The sequence below is a fragment of the Cryptomeria japonica genome, chromosome 11 (assembly GCF_030272615.1).
Source record: "Cryptomeria japonica chromosome 11, Sugi_1.0, whole genome shotgun sequence".
In the NCBI taxonomy this organism is placed as follows: domain Eukaryota; kingdom Viridiplantae; phylum Streptophyta; class Pinopsida; order Cupressales; family Cupressaceae; genus Cryptomeria; species Cryptomeria japonica.
This window is the reverse complement of record NC_081415.1, coordinates 640744125-640764671: the sequence shown is the minus strand read 5'-3', so window position 1 is coordinate 640764671 and position 20547 is coordinate 640744125.

The window sequence follows — 20547 nt, the reverse complement described above, 5'->3', positions numbered from 1 at the left end:
CTTTTGACAATGAGATGAACATTTTTTAAATAACCTTCAACTTCTGACATCTATAACTTTTAAACTATTAAGAATTTGAATATGATATAAATTAGTGATTTGTAGCATTTTGTCTCTAGATTCTAAATATATATTTTTCAATTATTTTTGAAGATTTTTTATTTTATTTTTCTATCTCGTTCAAAAAGTAGTTTTTATAGCAAACTAAGTTTTTTAAGGGCGATGTGCCTCCTGAAAATGCATAACTTTTTTTCTATAAATGATAAAAACTCAAATTTTTCGAGTTTTGTTTTGTAACATCAATATCCAGGGCTTGTTGTTGGTTTGATTGTGATATGTTGAATATTTTTCATTTTATTAAGTTTTGAAGTCCGACTAGTTATAATTCAGACATGGGTTTGAGTTTGAACACATAACTTGTTCTATATATATCAAAATTCAAATTTTTTTTGGTTAAAAAGAAGACATCAATACCTGGGGCATAGATATTTTTCAGAATTTTTTTGAATTAGTTTCCTCTTTTTCCCAATGCGTTGAACATAGAAGTTCATGTTCGGTGAAAAACCAATATTCCATAAAATTAAAAAAACAAGAACATAATAAATTCACAATGTAATAAAATTATACTCATTGGAAAGCTTGCTCCGAGCACTACCATCTTATATTTTTGGGTTATCAAGATTCTTTCATTTGTGCCTTGAACCAGAAGTCTGAAGGCAAAAATTTCTCAGAACTCTGAAAAATTTGAGGAGAGATCTCTAAAAAGGGGGTTCGAATGAACAACAGTTTGAGCAAAGGGGGCTTCGATCGAACCCCCTTCGCTCGAACCCCCTAGGCAAAATAATGACCCATACTTTCATGTAACGGCTTGGTTCGAACGAACCTGACCTTTTGTAACTATCGGTGTTCATTCGAACCCTGGCCGACCCAATTTTTTTTTTTTTACATTTTTGTAAAGTCATATAAATATACATAATTTTTTTCATTTTTTTACACACAAATGATTAAAACAATTTGCATTTTTGGATGAAAGAAGACATTTGAAAGTTATTTTGAGGGCAATAATTTGAAGATATTTGAAGGTTATTTTAAAAGCGTGGGGAACAAGATGAGAAGGCAAAATAAGACTTCAAGGAATTATTTTCCCGAAATAGAACAAAGATATCGAGAACAAAGAAGGCAAATATATGATGCAAGTATGTATTTTTATTTTTAATTCTATTTAATTTTATATGTATTGAGCACCAAAAATTTTGTTTATTTGTTAGTCTTAGTTAAATATTTTTTATCTAATATTTTATGAAAATTAATTTAAATAATATTAATTAAATTAAATTAATTTAATTTGTATAATAATTCAATCTTAATTAATTCTAAATGATGTTATTTTTATTAAATTAATTGGAAATAGTAGGATTAAAAAAACTTCATTTTGATTAGTTGATGGCGCGCGTGCAGAGGTCTTCGAGCGGCCGAGCTAGGGTTTTGAAGCCCTAGCTCATGGGAGGTTCTTGTTGCAGGTGTAGAGGGGGAGGGAAGTGAAGGGTGTCAAGGGAGAGCGGTGAGCTGGCAGCGGCTGGGGGGATAGGGCTGCTTCGCCGGTCGTCGGGGGGAGGTTTGGTTGCACGGGAGTAAGGGTTGGCTACGCGGGAGGAAGGGCTCCGAACTGCTGCGGGTAGTGGGCTTCCGGTGGGGCTCCCGTGGGTTTGGGGGGTCCGTTTGGGGGCATCTATTGGAGGATCTTGGAAGGGGGGAGCCTTAGGGGTGGCGCTTTCTCAAGTGGCTCTTCGAGTTGGGGTCCTTGGTTGCCCTTTGTCTCCTTTTAAATCTTTTCGAGCTCTGATGTCGGGTTTTGGTGGTGAGGCCTCTCAGGTGGCTCCAGCCATGGACTTCCGTGTTGTGGTGGGTTCTAAACCCCCACCTTAGAATATGAAGACATTTTCCAATAACCTTTTCTCCTTAGAATCGGGGTCTGGAAGTACTGGTATTTCTCGTCTTAAGAAGATTAATGGGTGTCTGGAGAGATGCAATGAAAGGCCAAAGCTGGTTATTCCTCCGAAGATGATAGCTAAAGATGTTGAGTACTTTTCAAAACACTCACTCTACTACAAATTTATGGGAATGAGGGTATTCCTGTAGTTCTTGGAAAACTGGGCGCAGAGGTCTTGGGCACCAGATGGGGAAATGGAGATTATTCTGCTAGCGAACAACTATTTCATGGTTACTTTCAACTATATGGAGGACCGAAATAGGGTTTTTGAAGGAGGCCCATATTTTTACAACCAGGTGGGGTTGTTCATCAAACCTTGGCATGCGGGGTTTAACCCTTCGGAGGAGCTCCCAAACAAGGTTCCTGTATGGGTTTGGTTACCACGTCTTCCAGTGGAATGTTGTCGAGAGGATGTGTTACGGATGCTAGCAGCACTGCTGAGGAAACCAGTGAGATCTTCATCACAAACCCTAGGGAGAAAGGTTATGACCATTGCGCGCATTTGTGTTGAAATTGATCTTAGTAAACCATTACCAGATGCTATAGATATGTGTGTGGGTTCTTACTCATGGGTTCAACATCTAGACTATGAGACTTTACCTTTTCATTCTCGTCTGTGTCATGAGTATGGTCATTTACAATGTAAATGCCCTAGATATAAACCAGTGGTGCACCAACCTCAACAACCGGCCCAGAGTCAAGATAGGGTTGATAAAGGAAAAAGTGCTATGGTGACTGATGTTGTGGGTGCTGAGGGTTTTGTTCTAGTTAAGACAAGGAACAAAAATCGAGGCTAGAAGAGGTCCCTTCAGGAGAGACAGGAGGAGGATACCTTTAATAGATTTAAAGCATTGGACGACCTCAGCCAACAGGAAGTGAATCTGGGGTTAACCCCTTGGGATCAGGGAGCTTCAGGGGGGGCACCAGAAAGAGTTAGGGAGGACTTTTCCCAGGCCTTGATAGTGACTAGAAACCAACAAATGGAGATGGAGCAGGCTATAGGGGCTGAGTTGGGACTCATTCCTAGTTCGGAGGTGAATTTGGGTGGGGGGGAGGGGTCCCCGATAGCCCTAAAATTGGAACCGGTTGGAGCTAAGACTAGTAAGTCTTCTGTTCACCTGGGTCTTCAATAGAAAGATATTAAGAAAAGTGCCTCAGAAAAAATCTCAAAGGCTGACAGAAAGAAGGATGTGGATAAAATCAAAATGATGGGAGAGAATTTGATTGAGTCAGGGTCAGTAAAGACCTTGGATTCTCACTTTTCCAACCCTCCCAAATGATTGTACTCTCATGGAATGTAAGGGGCTTGAATAGTGGCCCTAGACAAAAAGTTGTTTGGGATTTGATTAGGAATCATTCACCTGATGTCCTTTTCTTGCAAGAAACTAAACTTTCAACAAAGAGTATGATGGGTCTTGTGCCAAAGCTGTGGGGGCGAGGTCAGTGTCAGTGTGTTGGGGTAGCTGGTTCCTCAGGAGGGGTGGCCTGTCTTTGGAACCCTTTAAGGCTCTACCCTGTCTGGTGGGCCACCTCCAAATCCTTGTTATCTGGGGTGCTATCTAGTCTCGAGACTGGGGAAGTCATCTTGTTTTCAAATATCTATGCTCCCACTTATCTTCAGGGTAAGAAAAACTTATGGTCTCATGTTGCTGGTATGCGAAGGTTGGCCCCTTTTCATCCTTGGATTATGGCAGGAGACTTCAATGCCATTCTGGAGTTGAGTGAGAAGAAGGGGGGTGTAATGCGGTTGGAACCTTCTTCAGTCCTTTTCTAGGATAGTACCTCCCTGCTACAGCTGGTTGACATCAAGCCTAGCAATGGCTTGTTCACTTGGAACAATAGGAGGGTGGGTGAGAATTGGATTGCTGAACGGTTGGATCGCTTTTCGGTTTCCCACAACTTCTGATATTCTTGATCGGAGCAGGTCGGATCATTGGCCCATCAAGTTGGTTTCATCCTCAGCTCAGGTTACCCGCTCGCCTTCATTCAAATTTCAACTTATGTGGCTTTGAGACCCCTCTTTACAGGATCTAGTTGCGGACTGGTGGAGGAAAGGTAGGCCAGCCTTTGGCACTGCCATGTTCTCTTTTGCCAAGTAGCTGCAATTTGTTAAGCACCAGCTTAAACAGTGGAACCATCAAGGGTTTGGGAACATCTTTCATGAGAAGAAAGCTGCCCAAATTGTGTTGAATGAGATCACCAGGGAAATCAGAGAGCATGGGTTGTCGGAGGAATTGCTTAGAGAGGAAGACAAGGGTGTCAAGGTGGTTGAGGAATGGGAGATTAGGGAAGAAATTTATTGGAAGCAGAGAGCTTGCATTGATTGGCTGAAGGAGGGGGACAAGAATACGGCTTTCTTCTTCAACTCTGTGAAAGCAAGGAGACATGGAAATTTCATTTCTATTCTGGTTAATGATAGAGGTGAGCAATGCTTATCCTTGCAGGAGATGTCTAGGGAGTCCCTTCAGTTTTTCCAGTCCCTCTTTAGGGAAGAATCTCAGGGGGAAATAGTGGAGGAGAATTTGGTTCTGGCTTGCATCCCTTCTCTTGTCTCAAGGGAGATGAATGAGCAACTTTTGCATCCTATCTTGATGGAAGAACTTGAGAGGATTGTCTTCCATATGAGGAAAGGGAAGGCTCCTGGACCAGATGGGTTCCCGGTTGAATTCTTCCAAGAGTTATGGGATATTATTAAGCTAGATTTATTGGATGTTGTCCAAGAGTCCTAGAGAAATAAGAAAATGCTTAGGGCTTTGAATGCGACCTTCATTTCTCTAATCCCCAAGTGTGCAGGGGCCGACTAGTTAGGCCAGTTCCACCCTATCTCTCTCTGCAATGTGATTTATAAGATCATCTCTAAACTGATAGCAGACATATTGAAGAAGTGCCTAGGGAGTGTTATTTCAGAGGAGCAGAGTGGGTTTGTGGAAGGCCACCAAATTCTAGATGGGGTTGTCATTGCTATGGAGACCATTCACTCTATGGAAACCTCCAAGGAAAAGGCTATGTTTATCAAGTTGGATATGGCTAAGGCGTACGATAGATTTTGGTGGTCCTTCCTTCAGAAGATCCTCAGGGCTTTTGGTTTTGCTGATGAGTGGATCTAGTGGGTTATGAGTTGTGTTGCGTCCACCTCTATCTCGGTGCTTATCAATGGGGACCATACTGAGCTGTTCGGGGCTTCACGGGGTCTCCACCAGGGGGATCCCCTCTCCCCTTATTTATTCATTCTTCTTGCTGAGGGTCTGGGGAGGCTGATCAAGCATAATGTGGGCCTAGGTAATATTCAAGGTTGGAGTTGGGGTAATGACTTGCAGCCGTAGTCTCACTTATAGTTTGTGGATGATACAACCCTTATGGGGCTAGCTCGGATCAACGAAGCTTCTAATATGTGTAAGGTCGTGGATGTTTATCTTGCAGCATCTGGCCAGTTGATTAATGAGGATAAGTTTTCTATCCTCTTTTTCAACACTCCTAAAGATATCCAAAGGAGGATTGCTTTTATTCTAAGATTCCAAATTGGCTCCCTACCCTTGACCTATTTAGGAATTCCTATCTCTCCTAGCAACCCTCCTAGGGAGTCGTGGCAGGGGATCTTGGATAAATTCCGATTGAAGGTTGATCACTGGACTCATAGATGGTTATCCTTTGCGGGGAGGGTTCAACTGATTCAGTCGGTGGTTCAGGCTCTGTCAACCTATCGATGTATGCTTCAGGTGGCTCCTAAGTGGTTCTTGAAGGGTTTGGACTCTCTGGCTAGGTAGTTCTTATGGGCAGGAAATCTCTCCTCTTCCAAGTGGAGTCTAGTCAATTGGGACCTGGTGTGTAGCCCGAAGCAATCGGGGGGCTTGGGTTAAGGCAATCTATTCTTTTTGGGGAGGCACTTGCAGCTAAATTGTACTGGAGGTGGTGTGTTGAGCAGGATCAAGGTTGGGCCAGGATTCTGGCCAACAAATATATGCAGAGGATCCCGTTGGAGGAAATCCCTAGATATCCACTTGAAGGAAAGGGCTCATCGATCTAGAACATGCTAAAGAGGGGGGCTTCTCTCATTAAGGCAGGGCTTTTTTGGATTTGCAGAAGGGGGGAAGAGGTTCTTTTCTGGAAGGACTCTTGGGATGGTTACCCTCCCATCCTTGATCAGTTTCCTAACCTTGGAAACCTGGGCCAGAGGTTTTTGGACGCAGGATGGTCAAGGGTGAGTGATTTTAAGGTTGTCTATAGGTGCGGTCAGCTAGATTTGGAGTGGTGGAAGAATCCTAATGAGTGCCCAGTGGTTGGGATGGAGGAAGAATGTGCTGAGCTACAGGGCATTTTGGCGAATAGACACTGTAGCTCTCTTAAGGGTAGGGATGGGCTTGCTTGGTCTCCAAATCCTAAGGGTGTCTTTTCTATGGCTAGTGGTTACTGGGAATCGATGAGCCGAAGACTTGAGGGAAGAGAAGTGAACTGGTGGAAACAGGTGTGGAATAATGCTTCTTGGCCGAAGTGTAACTGCTTTGCTTGGACTTTAGCTTGGAATAGGTGTCTTACTTGGGACAATATCTGCACGCGGGGATTCTTGGGGCCTTCTATCTGTGTTTTGTGTGGTAACAGAGAGGAAGATTCCTCTCATCTATTCTTCAGATGCCCTTTCTCTATGCTTATCTGGCACTATTGGTGGGTGGTGTGGAAGCATCCTTGTGTCCATGCAAATTCTCTGGTGGAATTTTGGAGCAGTTTGGGCAGACCTCCTATTCTGTCCCCCTTCATCCAATCTGTCTGGTATATTGGGCCCATCTTCATTCTGTGGTAGATCTGGCTCGAAAGGAACAAGAGGATTTTTCGTGAGGCCAAATTATTTGTTCAACAAGTTTGGAATAGGATCACTATTATGATTTGAGAGATAGTGGAAGCTAAGTGTGAGGTGAACTTCCCGCTGGGTAGAGATGAGGCAGATATTGTGAGTAGGCTTGGATTGCAGGAGCTATCTCCGACCTCTGCTTGTGTCAGGAGAGGTAGACGGGCTATTAAGAAGGTGCAAAGGGTGGGAAGGTGGATACCCCCTCAGGATGAGTTTATCAAGATTAACACTAATGGCTCATCTAGGGGTAACCCAGGCCCTGCTGGCGTAGGGGGTGTTGGCAGGAACAGTAGGGGGAAGGTTGTTTTCTTCTTTTTGGTGCATAAAGGATGGCAGTCTAATAATTTTATGGAGGGTTTAGTGATTCTTTATGCACTGGAGCGGGCTTTGGCATTGGGTTGTAGGAAGGTGATTTGTGAATCGGATTCACAAATTGTTGTTAACTTGTTGTCTGAGTAGAAGGTGAGTGGGATTCAGTGGCAATTGGCAGGGATTGTCCAACAGATTCTCCAAATTAGCTCTTTAGTGGAGCAGGTGTCCTTCATCCATATTCCTCACGAATGGAATGGAGTGGCAGACTATTTGGCCAAGTGGGCCTTGTTGGTATTTTGGTATGGTTTTGTCATTGATGTCAACACCTACTAATACACCTACTTTGGAGATCCAGCAACATTCACCAGTAAGCAAATAAACTGTGCAACAGTTACTAGTATATGGTTCGCCGGTAGGATATATTGTTCATCAGTACCTAGAATGATATGGAAGACACTTGGTAATGTCGAAGACATCATGTGGCCATTCTATTTTGAAGAAATAATCATTGGTATATTCATATTTGCATATTTGCTTTTACCAGCAAATAGGTCCAGGTTATCTAGGGTTATACCGACAGGTTTATCTTTTCCAGATCAGCATGGCATGCTATGGAGATGATTTATTATTGTTGAAAATGCATTAAGCTGACATGTTCAATCGGTTATTGCATCGGATATTATATTGTATGTAAAATGTTTTTATTGTAATATCTTGTAGAGTCGACCTACTAAAATTGGTCTTAGGGTATGGTATAAATGTAAGATCTTATTTGTAAGATCAAGTGTGGAATGTGAAAAAGAATTAAGTGAAGGTATATGCGAGATCAAGCAAGGATATACACGAAGACATCATTTGAAGGTGAAGTTAGGTTTTTGTAGAAGCATATCAGCATTACACCAGTACTAAATCAAGCATATGAAGATGCTATTTTGTGTAGTACATTCTTATTGGATTTAACCATCCAACTGTAGTCAGTGTGACTCCCATTTTGTGATTGAGCAGTGAGCTCTAGGCTGTTGGCCTTTCTGCATGTGCAGACCCCATTTATGTACACTGACTATCTGCAATAGTATCATCTGATTGTGGGTAAGGTTTCCCACCGTGGTTTTTCCCCTTACAAGGTTTCCACGTACAAATATTGGTGTCATGTGTTGTGGATGACTTTATGTTTATGTTTCATGCATTAATCCTTATCGGTATAGCAATTTACTGTTAACACTGTCTACCGGCATACTTAACTGGTTTACCGGTATTAAGCATTAAGTTGGTTAATAAGTTTTTGGTTTGAATTTATTAGACAACTGATTCACCCCCCCCCTCTCAGTTGTCTTCGGGACCTAATAGGCCTCAGATCATGAAAGTGATTGGAAAGTGGAAGGTTGGGAGCATCTCTCTGGGGACTATTGTCAGGAATTGCAGAAGATTTTCACTGAGGACATGGATGGTTTTGAAGCTGGTTGATTTGTGGTTGGGTTGGTTGTTTTCTCTGGGGCCTCGGGGCTTTGCCTTTCTATGTAATGCTTTTTTCTGATTTTCAATAAAGTTTTTACCCTTTTTATTCAAAAAAAAATAACCTCATTTTAATTAAAAAATATGTTTGTTTTTTTAAATAATATGTGTATTTGTATTTCAAATTCCATTAACTTGCTTGTAATTGACATTTTCTCCCCCCTCTTAAGTCCATTTATAATAGATCATGGTTTTAATTTAAAATTTATATCTTTAGGACCCCTCTCTTTCCCATTTATTATTTATAATTTTTAATTTAATTTAGATAGTCCATAAATATATATTATAATTTGGATTTTGAAACCATATGTTTTTATAGTTTAGCAAACACTTCAATTGGTGCTCTAAAGTTAACAAACTTGTCTTTTGTGTCTTTAGTAATAGGCTCTTTTTGTTTTATCCTTAGAAAGGGGTCTACCTCCCGAGTAGCCATTAAGGCTCGATGAGAGGGAACGACCCAAAGTGGTAACAAGCTAAAGCCAAGCTCTTCCAAGACACTATAAATAAATGTGTTTGTGACGAAAGTTGCAAGTAACGGGTGTTACATTCTTCTATAATGGTGTTATGACTCCCCATAAACCCTATAGAGCACAACCTCTATAGGCTGGGAGCAGAGATTACTTTAGTGGTGAATATTTTGTACCGACTGGGGGTGGCCATGTCGCCAGAACATTATCAATTTTTGTCAAATTCATGGCCCGATCACCATATTTTTTATGTAATTAAATATTTATATGCGAGAATTTTGCTAATACAATATACGCTGGACACGGTAAATTTTATTTTTTCGCCTACACTCTCCGAGGTTGCCTTAATAGACGACTAGAATTCGCCTATAGGCATATGAAGATTTGTTATCTAGGAGGACCCAATTCACCTAGTATTTTGTTAATGCTTGTCTCCATTCACCCCCACTTTTGCCAACTATATTTTATTTGCCAATTATTTGGATGACCCATAATCGCCTAGAAAATTACATAAGTCATGTTATAGTTACATAGGATTCGCCAGATATTTGTATACCATATAAAATTCCCACGGAATTTGCCATATAAGGATTGGTATAAATACATCCAAAGATCAGATCTATCTCTACACAATCTGGTGGGTTCTAGGCTCTGAATTCGAATCAATAGCGAAGTTTCAGACCAAGGAAAATCATTGTTGTTGATTGCATTGGCGACTGCTAGTGACCTAAAGGTGAGCAATCATATTTTTTAAGCGTTATAATATTATTCTGAATTTATCTATATCTGTTTGCACTGTTGAGTTCATTCTTATTCAGTGGGGACCCATCAGTGCCAAGTGGTCAGCCGAGAGATTCAGACCTTAGACATCTAGATTGTAGGTTGTTAGGTCCCGGAGACAACTGAGAGGGGGGGTGAATCAGTTGTCAAATAAATTCAAATAAAAAACAACTTAACCAAACTTAATGCTTAATACCGACAAACCAAACTTTATATCGGTAGACAGTTTATCAGTTAATTGTAGTATTGGTAAAGATTAATGCATGAAACAGAAAGACAATAACATCCACAACACATAACACCAATGTTTGTACATGGAAACCCTGTAAGGGAAAAACCACGATGGGAAACCTTACCCACAATCAGATGATACTACTGCAGATAGTATGTGTACACAAATGGGATCTACACATGCAGAAAGACCAAGCGACTAGAGCTCACTGCTCAAACACAAAATGGGAGTCACACTGACTACAATTGGATGGTTAAATCCAATAAAGATGTACTACTCAAAATAGCATCTTTCTATGCTGGATTCAGTACCGGTGTAGTTCTGATTGCCTTCATAAAACCTTCCTTCAACCTTCAAATGATGTCTTCCTGTATAGCTCTGCTTATTCTTGCATATACTGAATTATTCCTTCCTTCACATTCACATTCTTATCCTCTACATGATCTTACAAATAAGATCTTACATTTATACCATAACCTAAGACCAATTTTAGTAGGTCGGCTCTAAAAGATATTACAATAAAAACAATTTACAAGAAGATCAATAACCGATGCAATATCCAATTCAACATGTCAGCTTAATGCATTTACAACAATAATAAATCATCTCCAAAGCGTGTCATGTTGATCTGGAAAAGATAAGCCTTCCAGTGCATAACCTGGACCTATTTGCCGGTAACAGTAAATATGCAAACTTGAAAATACCAACAAACAAATCTCCAATACAAAGTGTCCAAATGATGTCTTCGACATAACCAAGTGTTTTCCAAGTCATTCCAAGTGCCAGTGAACAGTATATCCTGTCAGTGTACCAGATACCGGTGACTGTGCATAAAGTCACTTGCTTGTCAGTGAACAAAACCAATTCTCCAAAGTGCCAGAGTTGATAAGTGTTAATAGGTGTTGACATCAATGACAAAACCATCAAAGTGCCAAAACAGAAATGCCAAATACCAAAAACCAACAATCTCCAAAAAGAGATCATAACCAGAAATCAAAATATAGATACAGAGAGTAACAATCTCTCCCCCAATGAATAATCTCTCCCCAAAAGATAGTGTGTTTTTCCATAGATATCTCTCCCCCTTTGACATCAAATGCCAAAGCAATACAAAAACCAGATTCAAATACAAAATATCAACTAATTCAGTATACCAACTACTCCCCTTGAGAAGTAGCTCTCCTCATCAAAGCCGGAATAAAATATTTCTCTGTTAATTCTGTTGGTTGATGACAAACATCAGCTGTCTAAGTCTCTACAGATGGGGGTATGACCCCAAGGTGATCTCTGAAATATTCAAAAGTCTCCTTAGGCAGAGGTTTAGTGAAAATATCAACAATATGCTGCTCTTTAGTATTCACATAAACCAGATTTACTTCTTTTGCTTCAACATTCTCTTTCAGAAAATTTAGTTTGATAGAAACATGTTTGGTTTTAGAATGTAGTACCATATTCTTAGATATATCAATTGTTGTAGTGTTGTCATAATAGATAGTTATAGGTTCCTTGCATTTTACCTTTATGTCCTTCAACATTTGCTTAAGCCATAATACCTATGTACAGTTAGTTGTTGTTGCAACATATTCTGATTTAGCTGTTGATAAAGATGTGCAACTTTGTTTCTTACTCAACCAAGAAATTAATCTGCTTCCAAGAAAAAATGCTCCACCGGTGGTGCTTTTTCTATCATCCACATCTCCTACCCAATTTGCATCTGTGTATACACATAATTCAAAGTTTTCATCTCTAGGATACCATAAGCCAAGATTTGTAGTGCCTTGTTAGTACCTTAAAATCCTTTTTACTGCTGATTCATGATTTTCTTTAGGATTACTCTGAAATCTTGAAACAATACATACTCCATTCATTATATCAGGTCTTATTTGTGTTAAATATAGTAGGCTTCCTATCATAGATTTGTACCTAGTCGGATTAACATGTGTAGATTCATCCCTTAGTGATAATTTGTCATTTGTAGTCATAGGGGTGCTTACCAATTTAGAGTTCTCCATACCAAATTTCTTAAGTAACTCCTTCAATTACTTGGATTGACTCAAGAATATACCTTTATCAGTCTGTGAAATCTGCAATCATAAAAAGAATTTTATCTCTCCAATCATAGACATTTCAAATTCTTGTTGCATTTCAATAGAAAAGTATTTACATAATTCATCTTCACCTCCAAAGATTATATCATCAACAAAAACTTCTATAACCAAGATGTCATCATTAGTCACTTTGTAGTATAAATTGTTGTCAGCATTACCTTTAGAAAAACCAATCTTCAAGAGATATTTATCCAATCTTGCATACCAAGCTCTTAGAGCTTGCTTCAACCCATACAAAGCTTTCCTTAACCTACAAACCATATCTTTGTTATATGTTAAAGAAAATCCATCAGGTTGTTCAATGTAAACTTCTTCTTCAAGATCTCCATTTAGAAATGCACATTTAATATCCATTTGATATACTTTGTAGTTCTTGTGTGTTGCAAAAGCCAAGAATAATTTGACTGCTTCAATTATAGCTACCGGTGCAAAGGTTTCATTGTAATCAATTCCTTCTTTCTATGAATATCCCTTACACACTAGTCTTGCTTTGTCTCTAATTACCTTACCATCTTCATTAAGTTTGTTTTTGAATACCCATTTAGTTCCAACTACATTTTTGTCTTTAGGTCCAAGAACTAATGTCCATGTGTTATTCTTTTCAATTTGTTCTAATTCTTCTTCCATAGCTTTAATCCAATGTTTATCTTCACATGCCTCATTAACTGATGATGGTTCAATTTGGGAAATAAGACATACCTCTTCATTTGTCAGTCTTCCTCTTGTCATAACTCCTTGATACTTGTTCTCAATTATCTGGTCTTCAGAGTGATTCAGTCTTACATATCGGGGTGTCTTTGTTTGTTGTTATTCCTCAGTTACACTGGAATTTTTAGATGATACCGGTGTAACTTGATCTTCATTCAGTACCAGTGTGCTCAGTGTAGGCTCATTTGTCAGTATCTCTATTGCCGGTTCAGAGTCTATATACCTTGAAGTTCCTCTAAATTGTTCATCAATCTTCACATTTGTACTCTCAACAATTTTCTGCAATCTCTTGTTAAAACATCTATATGCCTTGCTCTTAGATGAATAACCAAGAAATATTCCTTCATCACTTCTAGGATCAAATTTGCTAATATAATCATCTATTCTAATATAGCATTTACTTCCAAATATTCTGAAATATTTAAGAGTAGGAGTAATACCAAACCATAGTTCATGAGGTGTCTTACCAGTTTCTCCTTTGATATGAACTTTGTTGAATGTGTAGACTGATATGCTTACTGCCTCTCTCCAATATACATGTGGTAGATTTGCTTCTGATAACATACTTCTAGCTGCATCCAAGATAGTTCTATTTTTCCTTTCTACAACTCCATTCTATTGTGGTGTCTGAAGTGTTGATAGTTGTCTTCTGATTCCATTCACTTCACAAAATGTATTAAATTCTTTAGATGTAAATTCACCTCCTTGATCTGATCTCAGACATTTGATTTTCTTACCAGTTTCATTTTCTACAATTGCCTTGAATAGTTTGAATTTTCCAAGTGCTTCTGATTTCTCTAAGAAAAGTAACCCAACACATTCTAGAATTGTCATCAATGATTAGCATGAAATATCTATCACCTTGTAAGTTTTTAGTTCTAGCTGGACCACATAAATCAGTATGAATTAAGTCAAGAGCATTATTGGATTTTTCTGGAATACTTTTAAAAGATGCTCTAACTTGCTTTCCAAATTTACGTTCCTTACATACCGGATTGTGAGGCTTAACAATCTTAGGTAAATCTCTAACTGCCTTAGCAGTACTGATTTTCACAATGCAATCAAAATTTACATGATAGAGTCTCTTATGCCATAGCCAACTTTCATCAATATGTGCAATCAAGCATGTCTTTTCACTATTATTCAAATGAAAGATATTACCTCTAGTTTGATTACCAGTTGCAATTTCCAAGCCAATTTTGTTCATAATTTTGCATTTCCCATTCTTGAATTGTAACTGGAATCCTTTCTCAACTAATTGACCAACACTTAATAGATTGTGCTTTAAACCTTCAACATAGTAGAAATTGTCAGTATTATGCTTACCATAAAGAGATATAGTACCTTTCCCTTTGATCAAACAAGCTTTATCATCTCCAAATCTTACTAGACCTCCATTATATTCCTGAAAAGTCAAGAATTTGTTTTTATCACCAGTCATATGATGTGAGCATCCTGAATCAATGATCCATTCATCCTTAACTTCAATTTTAGCTACCAGGGCCTACTCTACCAGTTGAACAGTAGGTGTCAGTCGATCTTCTGTTATAGCAACAAAGACCCATCCATTGTTTGTCTGATCCTCATCAGAATCATCAGTGACTCCTTCATTAGCAAGATAACAAGATTTATCTTTATTCTTCTTGAATTTGTATCTCTGATATTCAAGGTTACGCTTGTATGTTCTTCTAGCTTCTTCTCTCAATCTAGCATGTCTATCAGGGCATCTTGAAGCCATATGACCAATCTTATTACAATTAAAACATTTAAAGGGTGCTTTACCTTCATACTTACTTCCAACTAGACCTTTAGGCATTTTCCTTGCAAATAGTGTTTCAAGTTCTTCAAGTTCTTCATTTTCTCTCCTGCTTTCTTCAAGTTCTCTTGCATAAAAGGCTTTCCAATCAGACTTGTCAAATGATGGTGTAGATGATGTTGATGCCTTAAAAGCTAAATCTATCTTTATAGTAGCAACAAGACCAAATTCCTCAATTTCAAAAGCTGAAAGTTTTCCAATCAATGTATCCCTAGTTACTGATGTATTAGGCATTGTTCTTAATTCATTTATAGCAGTAACTTTCATTTTGTATGCCTGTGGCAATCCTCTTAAAACTTTTGAAATAATTTCATCTTCACTTAAGGTTCCTCCACAACATTTAATACCCAAAATAATTTCATTAACTCTTTCCATAAAAGCAGAATCCTTTCATCTTCTTCCATTTTCAGATTTTCATACCTAACCCGGAAGCTTTCAAGTTTTGCAATTTTGATTGTGGAATCTCCTTCATTCAATTTTTCCAAATGGTCCCAAGTAACTTTAGCAGTAGACCTATATGATAATCTCATGATTTGTTGATTTGATAATGCACTCAAAAGTGTTGCTCTTGCTTTGCAACCATTTTCCTCATCTTTAGTCAAGTTAGGTGGATTAGGCTGATTCTGAGTAGGAGAAGTATAGCCATTCTTTGTAACTTCCCATATGTCCTTTCCAATGCAATTTAGATGTGTCTCCATCCTGATCTTCCATATGCCATAGTTGGTTCCATCAAGTTTAGGACTATCCTTCCTGAAATAGTTAGAAGACATTGGATCTCCTCAAGTTGTTAAACTTCTGCAAAAAGAGGACTTAACTCTTATACCAATTGTTAGGTCCTGGAGACAACTGAGAGGGGGGGGTGAATCAGTTGTCAAATAAATTCAAATAAAAAACAACTTAACCAAATTTAATGCTTAATACCGTTAAACCAAACTTTATGCCAGTAGACAGTTTATCACTTAATTGCAGTACTGATAAAGATTAATGCATGAAACAAAAAGACAATAACATCCACAACACATAACACCAATGTTTGTACGTGGAAACTCTGTAAGGGAAAAACCATGGTGGGAAACCTTACCCACAATCAGATGATACTACTGCAGATAGTATGTGTACACAAATGAGGTTTGCACATGCAGAAAGGCCAAGCGCCTACAGCTCACTGCTCAAACACAAAATGGGAGTCACACTGACTACAATTGGATGGTTAAATCCAATAAAGATGTACTATTCAAAATAGCATCTTTCTATGCCGGATTCAGTACCGATGTAGTTCTGATTGCCTTCATAAAACCTTCCTTCAACCTTCAAATGATATATGCGTGTATAGCTCTACTTATTCTCGCATATACCGAATTATTCCTTCCTTCACATTCACATTCTTATCCTCTACATGATCTTACAAATAAGATCTTACATTTATACCATAACCTAAGACCAATTTTAATAGGTTGGCTCTAAAAGATATTACAATAAAAACAATTTACAATTAGATCAATAATCAATGCAATATCCAATTCAACATGTCAGCTTAATGCATTTACAACAATAATAAATCATCTCCAAAGTGTGTTGTGCTGATCTGGAAAAGATAAGCCTATCAGTGCATAACTTGGACCTATTTGCCGGTAACAGCAAATATGCAAACTCAAATATATCAATGAACAAATCTCCAAGACAAAGTGTCCAAACGATGTCTTCGACATAACCAAGTGTTTTCCAATTCATTCCAAGTACTGGTGAACAATATATCCTGTCGATGTACCAGATACCGGTGACTGTGCATTAAGTCACTTGCTTGTTAGTGAACATAACCAACTCTCTAAAGTGTCAGAGTTGATAAGTGTTAGTAGGTGTTGACATCAATGACAAAATCATATCAACATAACCAAAATACCAACATAGGTCATAGGGCCAATGAAACATATATTGTATTTTATGGTCTATTATTGCTTCTTCAATAAATTGATATTTTTTTTGGCAGCCTTTATTTTGTTGGAGATGTCGAAGAGGAAGAAGGGTAGGAAACCTGAATGTGGGGGAGGCTATGAGAGGCCAACAAAACGTAGAACATTTTCTTTGTACTTTGGCTTTGGAAAAGATTGTGGTGAAAATCAGGAAGGTACATCATCACAAGTACGAGTACAAAATTCACAACCTACACCGCATGTTGAAGACGATGGTGAACCTGATATCTCAGATTAGGATGATCTTGAAGAATATTATTTGGTAGATGCCCAAGTTAGCCAGAATGATATAATCAACTTGGGTGATAATGCCATTGAGAATAATGAATAGAAGGGGAAAAGAAAAGCCAGATCAAAAAAGGATCAACCACAATCAAAAAAGGATCGGGAGTGGGATATGTTAGTGAGGAATTTTCAAATTAACTGGGCATCAAAGTATCCATTCATTGAATCACTGTAGAATCCAATTGAAGGCAAGCCTCCAATAGAATGCAGGTGTAAGATTTGCACTTGGAAACATAACAAGGAAATTAGGTTGCAGCTAAAATTTGACACCATAGAAAAGCATATGGGTAAAGTTTATGAAAAACAAATGATGGGTAAAGTTGAAAAATCACTGATAAGATGGAAAAAAAGGAGGAATGTAAGCATGTGAGGAATGCCGAAGAGTATTATTTTCATGAGAAAATATAGACGAAGGCTGCTAAAGTTAAAGGTTCTATTGAAGCTAGTTTTGGAAAAGCAATGCAAATAGAACAAGGAAAAGTTTTTCAGCTAAGCGTTGTTTTTTATATTTTGAGCAGAAGGCGTGCTATGACAAATTTCCCATCAATTAGTGGTTTATTACACTTTTTGAAAGTTCCTAACTATCCTAATAGTCATTGTTTAATAAACAGTAGATGGGAATGGGCAAGTTGTCTTGCTGAGGTTGAAAAAGAAGATGTAAAGGAAAAAATAAGAGAGTCAAACTTTATTGCATTTTCTTTAGACGAAGTTACAGCAGTAGACAATACTTCATGGGTATGCATGCATTTTTATAATGTACAAAATCATGCCCACCAACCTCATGTCTACTATTTGTTTCTAAAATGAAGGAGAGTGTGACAACGGAAAATTTATTTCAACTAGTAAAGAGAAGTTTAATTGAATATGGAGGTATGGATGACATGACGGTTGCCAAAAAATTGGTGTGTGTTGGAGCAGATGGAGATTTTGTAATGCAAGGTCACAGGAATGGTCTTTGTACAGAAATTGAAACTTCATTTGCACCGTACATTACTGCAATTCACTACATGGCTAATAGAATGAATCTAGCTTTTGGAATTGTGAGCAAGTATGCTTCTGTTAAAAAAAAGAAATTTTAATCAGAGAGCTCTACTCACACTTATGTCGAAGTCCCAAGCGATTTATGGAATTTCAATACTTTGCTGATGGAATAACTGATGGGAACAAGCTTCTCAAGGATAATGATACCAAATGGATCTCTTTGGATGGTCCAGCGCATCGAGTTTTTTTAGAATATCCATCCTTGATTGGACTATTTGACACAACTCACGATGAATCAGAGCAACCAAAATTTCTCGACCTTCTTCGGAGGTTAAGTAATGTAGAGACACTCTTAACTTTAGTAGCTCTTCTACCCATGCTAGAGGAAATGAGGAATATTATGAAGGCTTCCTAGAAAATATCTCTGTATATTGCAAAATATGCTACGCTATGTAAGATGACATGCATGACCCCCGACAATCTCTATCGAAATCAACCTACACCATCTGATGAAAAATTTATTAAGTGGTGAACACTCACAGATTTGAACAATCCTGATAACTTTTTACAAATCAGTGCAAATGGGGAGGTATGTGCCAATGTACGGGGAGTTGAGATACCAATGCACACTATGCCACAGTCGACCCCGAGGAACTAGGAAAGCGCCCCAAAAAGCAACTAGCAAGAGTTACAAGGGAAGATTTCTACAAGATTGTTGAGTCTTTAACTACTTTTGTGAAAAAAAATTGCCTATGATCTTTCCTCACAAATTAGAAGTAGATTCCCTCCTAACAACCTACTCGAAGCCATGTCAATTGTGTTTCCTCAATATTGGAGCCTCAACAGAGCAACTAATTTTCGAAGTAAACTATTGACTTTGATAAAACAATTTTGCATATCCAGAGAATTCAATGGAGTAACTATGAATGGAATATTAGATAAAACTCATCTTAGAGAGCAATCATCTCATTTTGCATACACTATGAGAGAACAATATGGCAAAATGGATAACCCCCGCAAAGAGGGATCAGTAACAAGGCTTTGGAAATATATAGCTGAGAACGAAGTGTTGCGTGACTCAATGCCAGAATATTTGAAGCTTGTTGATTTATGTCTTACCATGATATTGGGTTCGGTGGAAGATGAGAGAGTTTTCAGTGCTTTGGGGTTCCTAAAATCAAAGCTAAGAAACAAACCAGACAAAAATTTGGAAAATTGCTTGAGGCTCTATACATCTAGGTATGATGTCCACACTTTTCCTTACGATAGGGCACTACAAATCTGGAGGTCCAAATGTGAAAGAAGAGGTTTGGGCAACACTTCAAACCAAAGTGCCAGTGGGACTATTGACTCATGTACAGGACCTACTGGTAGCATTGAGATGTAGTTCAACGAAGGTATGCAGACTCAGAGTGAAGAAAACACAAACAAGAATCAAGAAAGCTCTGAATTTGATGAGGATGAATGGCAATTGTAAGATATTGGTATTTATTAATCTTATTACTATATCTCATCATTCATATTACAAAAGAATATTATTATGGTTGATAACTTGATGATATTTTATGAGTCTGTTAACTTTTTGCAATCATAATTTAATATTGATTTGTTATTGTATTTTTCAACTTTCTATTTCTAGATTTAAAATAGCATAATAAAAGACCATAATGTGTTTATTGATATAGAGATGTTTATTTAGACATGTTGAGAACTTAGATTTTCATTAATTCTTTCAAAATAGAGCCATATGATACAATTCATTCAATACACCACTCTATGTGATTCTCCATGCAAAAGTCAATACAAAGTTTCAAAACCCTATGCGAATGACCCTGAATTCCCTTTTATAGAAACAAGAGAGCAACAACTTCAGGTCGATTTGCAACATGTGAAGACTCAACATCCAAATCAATTACTAAGGCACTAAACATGAAATATATCATCCCAACTACCATCAGTATCACAAACTTAGCACAAATTTACATGGCCATCACAGGTCGGATTAGCAATTTAACAACTGCTACATGTCTGATGTCTCCTATTAAAAAAATAGAATTCAAAATTAAATATTAATTAAAGCCATGACAAATTAAATATAGATAAAGCAATGCCCAAAACCTAGTAATCAAAAATAGAGAAATGCATAAATGTTAAAACTTGGGAGAATTTGAGAATACAAATTTACAGGTTGAACGTTTGCATTGTGCATCATAGATTCATAGGATGGATTAGCAATAGCAAGTGCTGGTTTTTTCCTATTCATAAAACAAATTTATTTCAAGCGATACCAAATTCCAAACAAAAAAAATATAAAACCTTGAAATTAAGAGTAAAAGTAGAAAATTGTGCAATACATACTATGATTCTTGAGATTTTTGTGTCAGTTTTTGTAGGGTGCTCCACTCTTCGTCTGATGGAAGGTCAATATTCTTTAAACCATTGAAAGTCAACTGCAACTTCGTCAACAATCCATATTTAGAAGAATGACTTGGCATCACTATTTCATCCAATACCACATTCAGAGTTGTAAATGGTTTGATGAA